The sequence below is a fragment of the Bison bison genome, unplaced genomic scaffold, assembly GCF_000754665.1.
Source record: "Bison bison bison isolate TAMUID 2011002044 unplaced genomic scaffold, Bison_UMD1.0 scf7180017864228, whole genome shotgun sequence".
Classification (NCBI taxonomy): Eukaryota; Metazoa; Chordata; class Mammalia; order Artiodactyla; family Bovidae; genus Bison; species Bison bison.
In genome coordinates this window covers 5,090,484-5,103,541 of record NW_011494800.1, presented here as the reverse complement: position 1 = coordinate 5,103,541, position 13,058 = coordinate 5,090,484, and positions in this window count along the sequence as shown.

Here is a 13,058-nt window from a genome sequence, read left to right as displayed (position 1 = left end):
GGACTTCCCTAGTGGTCTAATGGCTAAGACTCCACGCTCCCAATGCAGGGGGCCCGGGTTTGATTCCTGGTCAGGGAACAAGATGCCACACACTGCCACTGAGAGTCTGCATGCCACAATTAAAGATCCCACATGCCACAACCAAGATGAGAGATCTTGCAGGCCGCAACTAAGACACCATGCAGCCAAAAAAAAAAAAGAAACTCATCATCATCCAGAAATGGAGGAAGGAGGCGAACTGTGGGGTTGGGTTAAACACCTAATTACAAGTGTGAAGAACCATCTAAACAGCAGCTAAATGACAGAAGTGCAATTCCACCAAGTCTAAGGACTCTCAGCCACATTTAAAATGTGTCATGTCCTCCAAAGTAGTGGGAAGTTTGGAGAAAGAGAATTCCACATATGAAACAAGTTGATTTTCACATGGTATAGTAAAGCAAAACTTGCATATCCTGAAATTTGCAATTTGCTAGTTATTGTGGTGACGATAACTAGTTCTCTATCTGTTCAGATTCCCTATTAACATTCCTCAGAGTGAGGGTTCCAAGAAACAGCAAACATCCATATCTGAAGCGCAAGGGAAGGTGAGTGAGAAGGTTAGGTCCATCACTGGAAAAGCAAAGATCTTTTCATTAGCATAAATATTCTTTTATTTCTCCTATCTTAAAAAGTAAACAAGGACTTCCCTGGTGGTCCAGTGGTTAAGAATCCACCTGCCAATGTAGGGAATATGAGTTCGATCCCTGGTCCGGGAAGATCCCACATGCTGCGGAGCAACTGAGCCCATGCACTGCAACTACTGAGCCACTGTGCCCTAGAGCCACGCTCTGCAGCAAGAGAAGCCACCAGAGCAAGAAGGCCGTGCACCAAAACCAGAGGAGCCCGGATGGCTGCAACTGGAGAAAGCCCCCAGGCAGCAATGAAGACCCACTCAGTCATAAATACATAAATAAATTTTAAAGCAAACAAAAGAAACAACAAGAAGTCCATATTTGCTGTTCCCAGCCCCTCTCCCACTTCTTTTTTAAAAAATTTATTGAAATACAGTTGATTTACAATGTTGTGTTAATTTCTGCTGTACAGCAAAGTGACTCAGTTATCCATATATGTATATATTTTTCATATTCTTTTCCATTACGGTTTATCACAGGATACTGAATATAGTTCCCTGTGTTACACAGTAGGACCAGTTCTTTGCTGAACCCACTCCACTAAGCTGTTGCTTGTACCACTTCACTGGACCTGCTTTCCTCAAGTTCTCCTTGTCATGTTGTAGACACAGTTCATTCTTTTAATATTTTACATAGCTTCACAACTGGATCACCCACACTTTCTTTATGTGGCTTCCAGAACATCACACTCTTAGTCTCCTTCCTGTTCCTGTCCACTCCTCAGTCTCCTTTCCTGGGCCGCCTTCTCCCAGACATCCTAACGTTGGATGACCATCCTAACGCTGGTTCCGTGGCTTGGGCCTCGGAACTGTTCCTTCTCGTCTATGCTCCTGCTCTTGGTGACTTCGTCCAGTCTTCTAGTTTGAACTGTTGCCATCTACTCACCTCTCGCAGCTTCTCCAGCCCAGACCTTTATCCTAAATGCCAGGCCTATATATTCAACTACCTTTGTGGCATCTCCCCTCAAGGGAACCTCAAGTTTAACAGTCCTGATCTGATCCCTTTAAAGTCATTCCTCCAGGCATGTTCCCGTATTAGTTAAAGACAACTCATCTTCGAGTTGCCAGACTGAAACCTTGAAGTCATTCTTATCTCTTCCTTCTCTCACACCCATATCTGTCAGCAAATTCATTCTGCTTTATCTCCAAATTATAGTAGAGTTTATCCCCTGCTACCATCTGGTCCAAACCACTTCCATCTCTCCTGGATTTTTATAATAGCCTACAAAAACTAGTTTCTCTGCCTTTTCATTTGCTCCCTTCAGACCGTCCTCAACACAGCATTCAAAATGATCTTAGATCATCACACTCCACTTAAAATCCTCCAATGGCTTCTCTTTTACTTAGACTAAAAGCCCAACTCACTGAAATGCCCTACAAAGGCCAACAGGACCTGCCTTCTCACCTTAAAAAAAAAAAAATTTTTTTGGTTGCAAGCCAGGTTTTTGTTGTAGCACCTGAGATCTTTATTGCCACATGAGGGATTAGTTATGGGGTTTAAGATCCAATTCCCTGACCAGGGATGGAACCCAGGCCCCCTGCATTGGGAGCATGAAGTCTTAACTGCTAGACCACCAGGGAAGTCCTTGCCTCTCTACTTTTCATTCTCTCTGATCTAGTCCCTCTGACTCCATATGTTCCCCTAAGAGCCAGGCATGCTCTGACCTCGGGACCTTTGCATTTGTTAAGACCTCTGACTTGACCGTCTTCCCCCACCTTCTTCACCTCCTCAAGTGTTACTTTCTCACTGGGGCCTCTCTGGCCTCTAGAATTCACCGCCTTCGAGTCCATTCCAGCTCCTCAAGTGTTACTTTCTCACTGGGGCCCCTCTGGCCTCTAGAATTCACCGCCTTCGAGTCCATTCCAGCTCCTCAAGTGTTACTTTCTCACTGGGGCCTCTGTGGCCTCTAGGATTCACTGCCTTCGAGTCCATTCCAGCTCCTCAAGTGTTACTTTCTCACTCGGGCCTCTGTGGCCTCTAGAATTCACCGCCTTCGAGTCCATTCCAGCACTGTCACTCTTTTCAGCTTTATTTTGCTCCACAGCATTTTTTTAAAAACATGGTCCTATAATTATGAAAATGTTTACATGCATAACACTAACACATTTTACTTATCTTATTAGTGTATCCTCTCTACCCTACAAGGCAAGCCCCATGAGGGCAGGGATTTTTGCCTGACACATACCTGGTTCCTAGAACAGTGCCTGGCACACAGTTAAGTGCTTAGCAAGTATTTTTTAAGTAAGTGGCTGTTAGCGACAACCCTGCCCTGTCCTTTAGTTTTATTTTCATTCTTCTTTTTCTTTTTTTAATATTTAGTCTTGTAAATACGAGCTACTCAGTGTTCACTTAGGAAACAATGGTAACAGGGTCAGATTTCAGAGGATGCAACTGTTCCTCCACTTCTCATAGCAAACAGCTTTCCTGTGTCTTAAGGAGGAAATTCCAGATTATAAAAAGGGTTATTTTTTATGATGTCTGCAGCAAGTAGGACACATTAAATACTCAGGTTCTAATTAGGACCTGAAGTAATCTTCATGCAAGCTCTGTGTCAGAACCTGATTTTCTCTTTTGGAGCTTCAAAAATAAAATCACTATTTTTGGATAACTGGGTACTTACCTGAAGAAAATTGCATCTATTTCATGGCTTTAAGACAGGAAGCTGAGATGAGCCTGCAAGTCATACCCAGATTAAAAAAAAAATTTTATTCCCCCCCAACACACACCGTGTGGCATGTGGGATTTTAATTCCCTTGACAGGGATTGAACCCGAAATCCCTTCATTGGAAGAATGGAGTCTTAACCACTGGACTGCCAGGGAAGTCCCATACTCAGATTTTTTAAATGTAGCTCGTCAAAAACTCTCCTTACAGATACTGTTTGGGTCAAGATAAAGAAAAGGGTATAAGTTAGAACTAAGAGATTTATTTAACAGTCAACACCTAATACCTCTAGATGTCTGTAAACCAAGTTTAGATTTGTAGCCAAGATCATTCAGAGAGGCTGGAGAAAAAGCACTTGGATTAAACACAGGAACCAAGTGGATCCACGGATTAGAAGCACTCCAGAGATTTCCCCAGTAGTCTAGTTACGGCTCCAAGATTCTACTGCATGGGGTCCAGTTTCCATCCCTGGTCAAGGGGCTAAAATCCCACAAGTCACAGGGTGCAACAAAAATAAATAAATTTTTGTCTTTAACTTAACTTAAAAAGAAGTACTCCAGAGACTACCCACTGATTTGCTTCTCAAATAGCCCTGGAGGTGCTTTCTCAAAATACAGCAGACTTCCACATACTGTCTATTAGTATTACCATCACTTGCCCCTGGAAAGCTTTAAAGCCTACCCTTTTCTAGCATGAAACCTGAAAGCCTGATGCCTATTATTACTGGGTGTCTATTTCCATCTCTTTGCATTGTATTCTGTAGGTAACAATGAACTCCTGGAATTTCAAGCACAGACTGTTAGGAATGGAAAGAACAAATTTGTGAGGCGCTATGAAAAAGACAGCAGGTGTGATTTGTTACTCCAGGAGGGTGAAGTGTTAGTCACTCAGTGTCCAACTCTTTGTGGCCCCACCAGGCTCCTCTGTCCATGGGATTCTCCAGGCAAGAATACTGGACTGGGTTGCCATTCCCTTCTCCAGGGGATCTTCCTGACCCAGGGATTAAACCCGGGTCTCCTGCATTGCAGGCAGATTATTTACCATCTGAACCACCAGGAAAGCCCCAGGAGGGTAAAAGGAAAGGAAAAAATAAAGACATTCTGAGGTTTCAAGCCTGGATGATTGGGGAGGTGGGGACACTGCGAAAATGGAGGAAGACAAGAGAGGCCGCTGTTTGGAGGGAGGAAAAGGAATCTGTGTTATAATCCTGCTGGTCATCCCCTTCCCCCAACCTCCCCAATCTCTTACACTTTTGAACACGGGCCCTTTAAATCCATCTGCACAGAAAGGGACAAGTTGTCTGTCCACTGCTTGATACCCTATGACTCACTTGGTGAATTTCCAGTTACTGTGGCTGCCTAGCAAATTACCGCAAAATGTAGTGGCATAAAAACAACTGTGTATTATGCTCACAGATTCTGCGGGTCAGACAGGGCACAGCAGGGACAGCTCATTTCTGCTCCATGAGGTCTGAGGTCTCAGCTGGAAGCCTTGAGGGCTGAAGGCTCAAAGCCTCTGAAGGCTGGTTTATTCATATGTCTGCAGATTGAGGCTGGCTGTCAGCTTGGGACCTTTTTTTGAAAATATTTACTTGGTTGAACTGGGTCTTAGTTTATTTATTATTATTTATTTGGGCTTCCCTGTTGGCTCAGAAGGTAAAGAATCTGCTTACAACTTGGGAGATCCAGCTTTGATCCCTGGGTCGGAAACATCCCCTGGAGAAGGCAATGGCAACCCACTCTGGTATTCTTGCCTGGAGAATCCCATGGACACAGGAGCCTGGTGGGCTATAGTTCATGGGGTCACAAAGAGTGACTAACACTTTCACTTTATTTGACATGAAGGCTCTTTAGTTGTGGCATGTGAATTCTTCGTTGCAGCATATGGGATCTAGTTCCCTGACCAGGGACTGAACCCAGGTCCCCTGTATTGAGAGCTTGGCGTCTTAGCCACTGGACCACCAGGGCAGTCCCAGCTTGGGGCCTCCTTTCCTCTCCCCGGGAGCCTCTCCACCTGGGCTAATTTGGGATCTCACAGCATGGTGGCTGGTTCCCCAAGGCAAGTGTCCAACCCCTAGCTCCTGAAAAAAGGCTATAGAAGCTATATCCTTCTCACAGTCTAGCCTGGAAAGTCCGAGTGTCACCTCTGTGGGCCTCTTTCGGTTGGAGCTGTCATAAGCTCCCACCCAGACTCAAGGAGGGAACAAAGGTCGCCACCTTTGGTGGGAGGAGTGTCAACGTCATATTGTTGAAGAGCACGGTGGGGTGACAGCAGTGAAAATGGAGGAGAAAGGGAAGGCTTCCTGGAGCAACAAAATAGTGTGTCTGACTCCAGACTAGACGGTTGTGTGTTTAAATCACGTTGGGGTCAAAGTGTTATTTTTGGTATGACAGTATGGGGCTTCCATGATGGTTCACATGGTAAAGAATCTACCTGCAATGTGGGAAGATGCAGGTCCGATCCCTGGGTCGGGAAGATACCCCAGAAAAGGGCATGGCAACCCCCTCCAGTATTCTTGCCTGGAGAATCCCATGGTCAGGGGAGCCTAGCGGGCTACAGTCCATGGGGTCATAAAGAGTCAGACATGACTGAGCAACTAACACACAAGGAACCTCAAGTCTTTCCCTCCAAGGGATTTCCCTGGTGGTCCAGTGGCTAAGATTCCAAGCTTGCAGTGCAGGGGTCCCAGGTTCGATCCCTCCTCAGAGATCTAGATCCCTCCTGCTGCAACTAAGAATTCACGTGCCTCAACTAAGAATTCACATGCTGCACCTAACACCCAGTGCAGCCAAATAAACACGTTAATTAATTACAAAACAAGTCCTTCCCTCCAAGGAAGCACAAATAGACTGGCAAAACCTGTCAGAATCGACTTTTTCAAAATCCTGGAAAGTAAGTAAAAGCTTGCAGCAGCCCAGAGGGAAAGGCGTAAGGCAAGAACAGCTGAGTCTCAGTAAAAACAGAGAGCGTGGTGGTGTCTTAACTCTCTTTGGTCCCAGCCCTGCTCCCAGGCTCAAGGGTGGCCTTGACAGTAACAGCCTATATTTCTGGTACAGGTAAGAGCAGAAAAATGGACCCCATTTGTTGAGAATTGTGGCTGTTCGCTTTGAGCTATGTGTTAGTTCAAGCAGCAGTTAAAAAAAAAAAAGCATAAGCTGCTTGTTGAAGTTTATTTTTTCACAGTCTGGAGGCTGGCAAGTCCAAGATCAAGGTTCTGGCCAATTCAGTTTTTGGTGAGGGCTCTCTGGGGTCTCTTCCTCCTCTTATAAGGACATAAATCCCACTGGATTAGGGCCCCACTCTGTGTGTGTGTGTGTGTGTGTGTGTGTGTGTTAGTCGCTCAGTTGTGTCTGACTCTTTTCAACTCCATGGACTGTAACCCACCAGACTACTCTGTATATGAGATTCTCCAGGCAAGAATACTGGAGTGGATAGCCATTCCCTTCTCTAGAGGATTTTCCCGACCCAGGGATTGAACCAGGGTCTCTTGCGTTGCAGGCAGATTCTTTACTGACTGAGCCACTAGGGAAGCCCAGGGCCCCACCCTGATGACTTGATCTAACCTTCAGTTTCAGTTCAGTTCAGTTGCTCAGTCGTGTCCAACTCTTCGCGACCCATGAACTGCAGCACACCAGGCCTCCCTGTCCAATGCCAACTCCCAGAGTTCACTCAAACTCATGTCCATTGAGTCGGTGATGCCATTCAGCCATCTCATCCTCTGCCATCCCCTTTTCCTCCTGCCCCCAATCTTTTCCAGCATCAGTGTCTTTCAAATGAGTCAGTTCTTCGCATCAGGTGTTGGAGTATTGGAGTTTCAGCTTCAGCATCATTCCTTCCAAAGAACACCCAGGGCTGATCTCCTTTAGAATGGACTGGTTGGATCTCCTTGCAGTCCAAGGGACTCTCAAGAGTCTTCTCCAACACTCCAGTTCAAAAGCATCAATTATTCGACGCTCAGCTTTCTTTAGAGTCCAACTCTCACATCCATACATGACTACTGGAAAAACCGTAGTTTTGACTAGACATATCTTTGTTGGCAAAGTAATGTCTCTGCTTTTTAATATGCTGTGTAGGTTGGCCATAACTTTTCTTCCAAGGAGCAAGTGTCTTTTTTAATTTCATGGCTGCAGTTAATTACCTCCTAAAGTTCCCATCTCCAAAGAAAGTCACAATGAAAGTCAGGACTTTAACATATGAATCTGAGAGGGGTTGGAGGGGGCGGGCGGGGGGCCTAGAAACACAGTTCAGTCCATGACAACCATCTGGTGGCTTCTTGGGGGACTGGCTCAAAGCATTCGCCTTTATCTTGCCTAACTAAGAATTCCGCCAGGGTTGAGGCAGCTACCCTACCCAAGGGCAACTGTCAAAAATGTCCCTGGTGGTGCAGTGGATAGGAATCTGCCTTCCAATGCAGGTTTGATCCCTGGTCTGGGAAGAGTCCACATGCCTTGGAGCAATCAGGCGCCTGTGCCACAACTACTGAGCCCAAGTGCTGCAACTACTGAAGCCCTTGTGCCTAGAGCCCGTGCTCTGCAACAAGAGAAGACATTGCAATGGAAGCCCATACTCTGCAACAAAGAGGAGCCCCGGCTTGCCATGACTAGAGAAAGTCCACCCTAAAACCAACGAAGACACAGTGCAGCCAAAAATAAATAATAGATTAAAAAAAAAAAAAGTTTAAAGTCCGTGGATTAGGCACGGCTACCCGGAGTACTGTAGAACAACCGGGACTAATGACAGACTGACTAAAAACTTGAGAGGAAAGAGTGGAGAATGAGATACTTTGGCAAATAAGGGCTGTGAAAAGTTCTGACATGTTCCTGGTGTTAGGGGTTGACTTGTGTTTCCCCAAAAAGATCTGTTGGAGTCCTAATCCCCAACAGCTCAGGACGTGACCTTATTTAGAAACAGAATTGTTGCAGATGCAGTCAGTCAAGATGAGGTCATCCTGGAGTAGGGTCGGCCCCTAATCCCATCTCCTGGAAGTCAGTCTGTGAAGACACAGACACACGGGGAGAAAGCCACTGGAGGCGGAGAGAGATTAGAGTGATGCCTCTGCACGCCCAGTAACGCTGAGCATCGGCAGCTGTCGGGAGAAGCGAGAGACAAGGGGCAGATTCTCCTTTGGTGCCTCCAGAAGGAACCAACTCTGCCGACACCTTCATTTCAGAGTTTTGGCATCCAGAACTGTGAGAGAATAAACTTCTGTTGCTTTAAGCCACCCAATCTGCGGTTCTTTGGAGCCCTAGGAAACTAATACAATATTGTTGCTGTTTAGTTGCTAAGTTGTGTCTGACTCTTTTGCAACCCCATGGACTGTAGCCCACCATGGGATTTCCCAGGCAAGAATACTGGAGTAGGTTGCTATTTCCTTCTCCAGGGGATCTTCCCAACCCAGGGATCGAACCCATGGCTCCTGTCGCATCCCCTGCACTGAAGGCAGATTCTTTCCCACTGAGCCATTAAAAGAAAATATAAATATATTTGTTGTTTGTAACTCCTTTTTTCCCCTCATACCTGGTTTAAAAGACAACTGCATAAAGATATGATTATAAATCTATGTCCATGGGCACACAATAAAGATGTAATTTGTGACAACAATATAGCAGAGGGATGGCAGAGAATAGAGTTATATATGAGCAGAGTTTTATATCTATTAAAATTAAGGTAGTGCTAATTAGAAATGGATTGTTGTAAGATGTTAATTATAACCACCCAGAGAAACCACTAGGAAAATACAATAACTCAAGAACATAATGTAAAAGAAACAAGGGAATTAAAATGGCATACTAGAAAATACGTATTTAACACAAAGGAAGGCAATACTGGAGGGCTGAGGAACAAAAAAGATACAAGAAATGCAGAAATGAATTCTGAAGAATATAGCGCAGTATTGTTGACCATAATCACAATGTTATGTGTCAGATCTCCAGAACTTATTCATCTTCTAATTACAAGTTTGCACCCAACAGAAAAACGACAGAAGAAAGTCCTTACCAGTAATTACATGGAATGTGGAGAACTGAACTTCAATCAAAAAGCAGAGACTGGCAGAATGGATTTTTGACATACAACCCATGATACGCTATCTGCACAAAACACATTTTCGATGCAAAGGTAAAAACAGATTGAACATAAAGGATGAAAAAAGACATGCCATGTAAACAGTAACCAAAACAGGACTGGAGTGGCTACACCAGCATCAGGTAACACAGAGGTTCAGACAAAAACTGTTACAAGGGACCAAGAGGTTCACTCGCTGTAATGAAGAGCCAATCTAGCAAGAAGCTTATAAACAGATAGAGACCTAACACAGAGCACCAAAGTAAACGAAGCAAAAACAGACAATGAAAGGAAGAAATGGTTCAACAATAATAGATGGAGAATTGAATACTCCACACTCAACAATGGAAAAAACAATCAGAAGGCTCAATACTATACAGCAGTTAGACCCAGTGAACATCCACAGAGCACTCAGTCCACCCAATAGTGGCAGAAAACAACACTCTTCAGGGCACAGAGAACGTTCTCCTGGATAGACCATATGTTAGGCCACAAAACAAGTCTCAAATTTTAAAAGATCAAAATCATTCTAAATTCTCCAATTGTAATGGAATGAAATAAGACATCAGTAACAGAAGGAAATTTAGACAATTCACAAGTATGTGGAAATTCAATAACACACTCTTAAACGATCAATAAGTCAAAGAAGAAATCACAAGGGAAACTAGAAAATACTTTGAGATAAAGGAAAATGAGAACACAAGGTACCCAAACCTACAGGATGCAGTGAAAGCAGTATTCAGAGGGAAATTCACAGCTATAAATAACTACATTTTTTAAAAAAAGAAAGATCTCAAAGCAGTAACCTAACTATTCACCTTAAGGAACTAGAAAAAGAAGAGCAAACTAAACCCAATACAAGCAGAAGAAAGGAAATAATGACGATTAGAGTGAAGATAAAACAGAGAATGAAAATACCCCAAAGTTTGTTCTTTGAAAAGATCCACAAAGTTGGTAAATCTTTAGACCTCATATTCTCTCTTCAGCTTAAACTAATCTTACTTTAAAAAAAAAATTATTTATTTTTGCTGTGTTGGGGCCTTCATTGCAGCACATGGGCTTAGTCACCCCTCGGCATGTGGGATCTCAGTTCCCCAACCCCAGATTGAACCTGCATCCCCTGCCTTGGGAGGCAGATTCTTAACCACTGGGCCACCAGGGAAGTCCCTGAATTCATCTTAGTTTTATTCCTACTACTGCCCTGAGACTGCATTTGTCTAATCCCAGTACCACTGCTATTCTCAACTGACTTGCTTACCAGCACTTGACACATTTGAGCATTCTCTTCTTCATTTGGCTCACACGTCACTCCCCTGACTTTCCTTCCTCCATGCCCAATCCTTTTCCAACTCCTTTGCTGACTTCTCTCCTTAGCTTGATCGGTAACGTTAGAGACCAGGGGCTCGGTCTAGACTTTCTATCAATATTCTTCTTATGTGTTATATTTTTAAAGGATAAATGACTTGGGTTTTGATAGCATCTTCAGAATGAACTCACTAACCTGATTTTCAGCCAAGGCAAGGCCCTCAATTCTAGGCTTAAATTCAACTGCTTTTTGGTCATGTCTACACTGGCATTTCACACTTTACATGCTACAACTCCTCAAGCTAAAAAATAGAAAAGTTTTTCTTCCGAATCCAATCAATAAACATGTGCTATCACTGTTGCCTCTAAAACATACTCTCAATGTGTCCACTTCCATCTATTTTCACTTCTGCCATCCCAAGCCAAGCCACCACCATCCTTTACTTGTATTACCACAATAATCTTGTCTTAGATCCAGCAAATTGTCTCTCTCGAGCACCATTTTATTCACAAACTGGAGACATTATAAACCTAAAAACATGTCCCAGACACCCTAATGTGTAGGAGCTCTAGGTTAGAATTAGATACTGTCCATTAAATGTACTAGCACTAAGTTAATAAAGACCCAGAGGCAACCTTCCTATTGGTACTGCTGTTGGTAAGCAAGGTGACAGAGTGCCAGTTTGGAAGAAGCTGTAACAGGCAAACTTGGTATTCCAGAGCCTGGCCAGCCCTGAGCAGCCATGTCAGTGGTGGCAGGATTCTCAAACTCTGGACTCCACTACTGGGGGTTTCCTTCAACTCTGTAATCCAGCAGTACCAGCCGACACTACTCCTCCTCTAGTCCTTCCCACTGATTTCACAAATGTCTCACTCTGTGTTTTAAATCCCTCTCTGAATAAAATACCTAAAGCGGCTTCTGCCTTGGCATTCAACTCTGATACATCTATCTGGTTTTCCTGAGTCCACTCTTGCCCACCTACGATCCATTCTCCATCCAACAGAGTATTCCCTTAAAAATGTAACTCACGTCATGCCATCTCCCATTTAAAATTCTCTGGGAGCTTCCCACCACCTGCAGAAAACAGCCCCAACTCCTTATTGTGGTACCAAGGCCTGACGATTTAGCTCCAACCCACTTCTCTGATGACATCCGGCCACTGGCCTGCTCTCAATTTCTGAAATAAGCCAAGCTCTGCCCTAGATATTTACGACATGCTATTCCATCTTCACGGAATAGTCTTCCTTCCAGTTTCTTACTTGTCTAGTCTTTCATGTTCAGATTAGATGTCACCTTCTTAGCATCCTCCTTATAAAAAGCCACTGTGCGCTATTTTCTCTTCAGGGCACTTACTGGTGTCTAATTTTCTATCATTTATTGTTTATGGACTGCTGCCTCCAAAAATGAATGTACTGAGGCTTCCCTGGTGGTCCACTGGTTAAGAATCTGCCTTGTAATGTAGGGGACACCGGTTCCATCCCTGATCAGGGAAGATCCCACATGACTCTGGACAATAAAGCCCATGTGCCACAACTACTGAGCCTGGGCACCTAGAGCCCAGGAGCTGTAACTAGTGAAGTCTGTGTACCATAGAGCCTGTCCTCCACAAGAGAAGCCACCGCAATAAGAAGCCTGCACACCTCAACTAGAGTAGCCACTGCTTACTGAAACTAGAGAAAACCCTCTGGAAGCAATGAAGACCCAGCACAGCCAAACATCAATTAATTAAAGTTTTTCAAAAATGGATGAACCCTGAGAGTAGGGAGGGACTTTATCCCCTTACAGCACACTGTAGATGCTTAATAAATATTTGTATGAATAACTTGGGTAAAATCTGCAGAGTGAATTTTATTTCTGTTAGAGTGTCTCCAATGCTTTGGCAAAAACTACAAATTATTCTTAAACATGATGTTGAAGATAACAGCAGTTTACCATCTAGGCACAGGTGGTGGGAATAACAAACTCTTCTGACACATACTACATTCAACTTTGTACTCCAAGGATTTGTTTTGTTACCCCAAACAAGTTCATTTTAACACTGCATCTAGAAAAAACAGTTATCCAAAATCACTGATTTTTTTTTTTTAATGTGACTTAGGGAACAAAGAAGGAAGAGAAACATTAGTGGCTAGATTTCATTCAGTATTACTGCTGTTTTTTCTCAAACTACTCTGACTTCCGTAATATCATGTTATGAATTTAAGGATAAATACTGTCATGAATTTAAGGACAAATACACTTATTTTGTCTAGTCAAGGCTATGGTTTTTCCAGTGGTTGTGTATGGATGTGAGAGTTGGACCATAAAGAAAGCTGAGCGCCGAAGAATTGATGCTTTTGAACTGTGGTGTTAGAT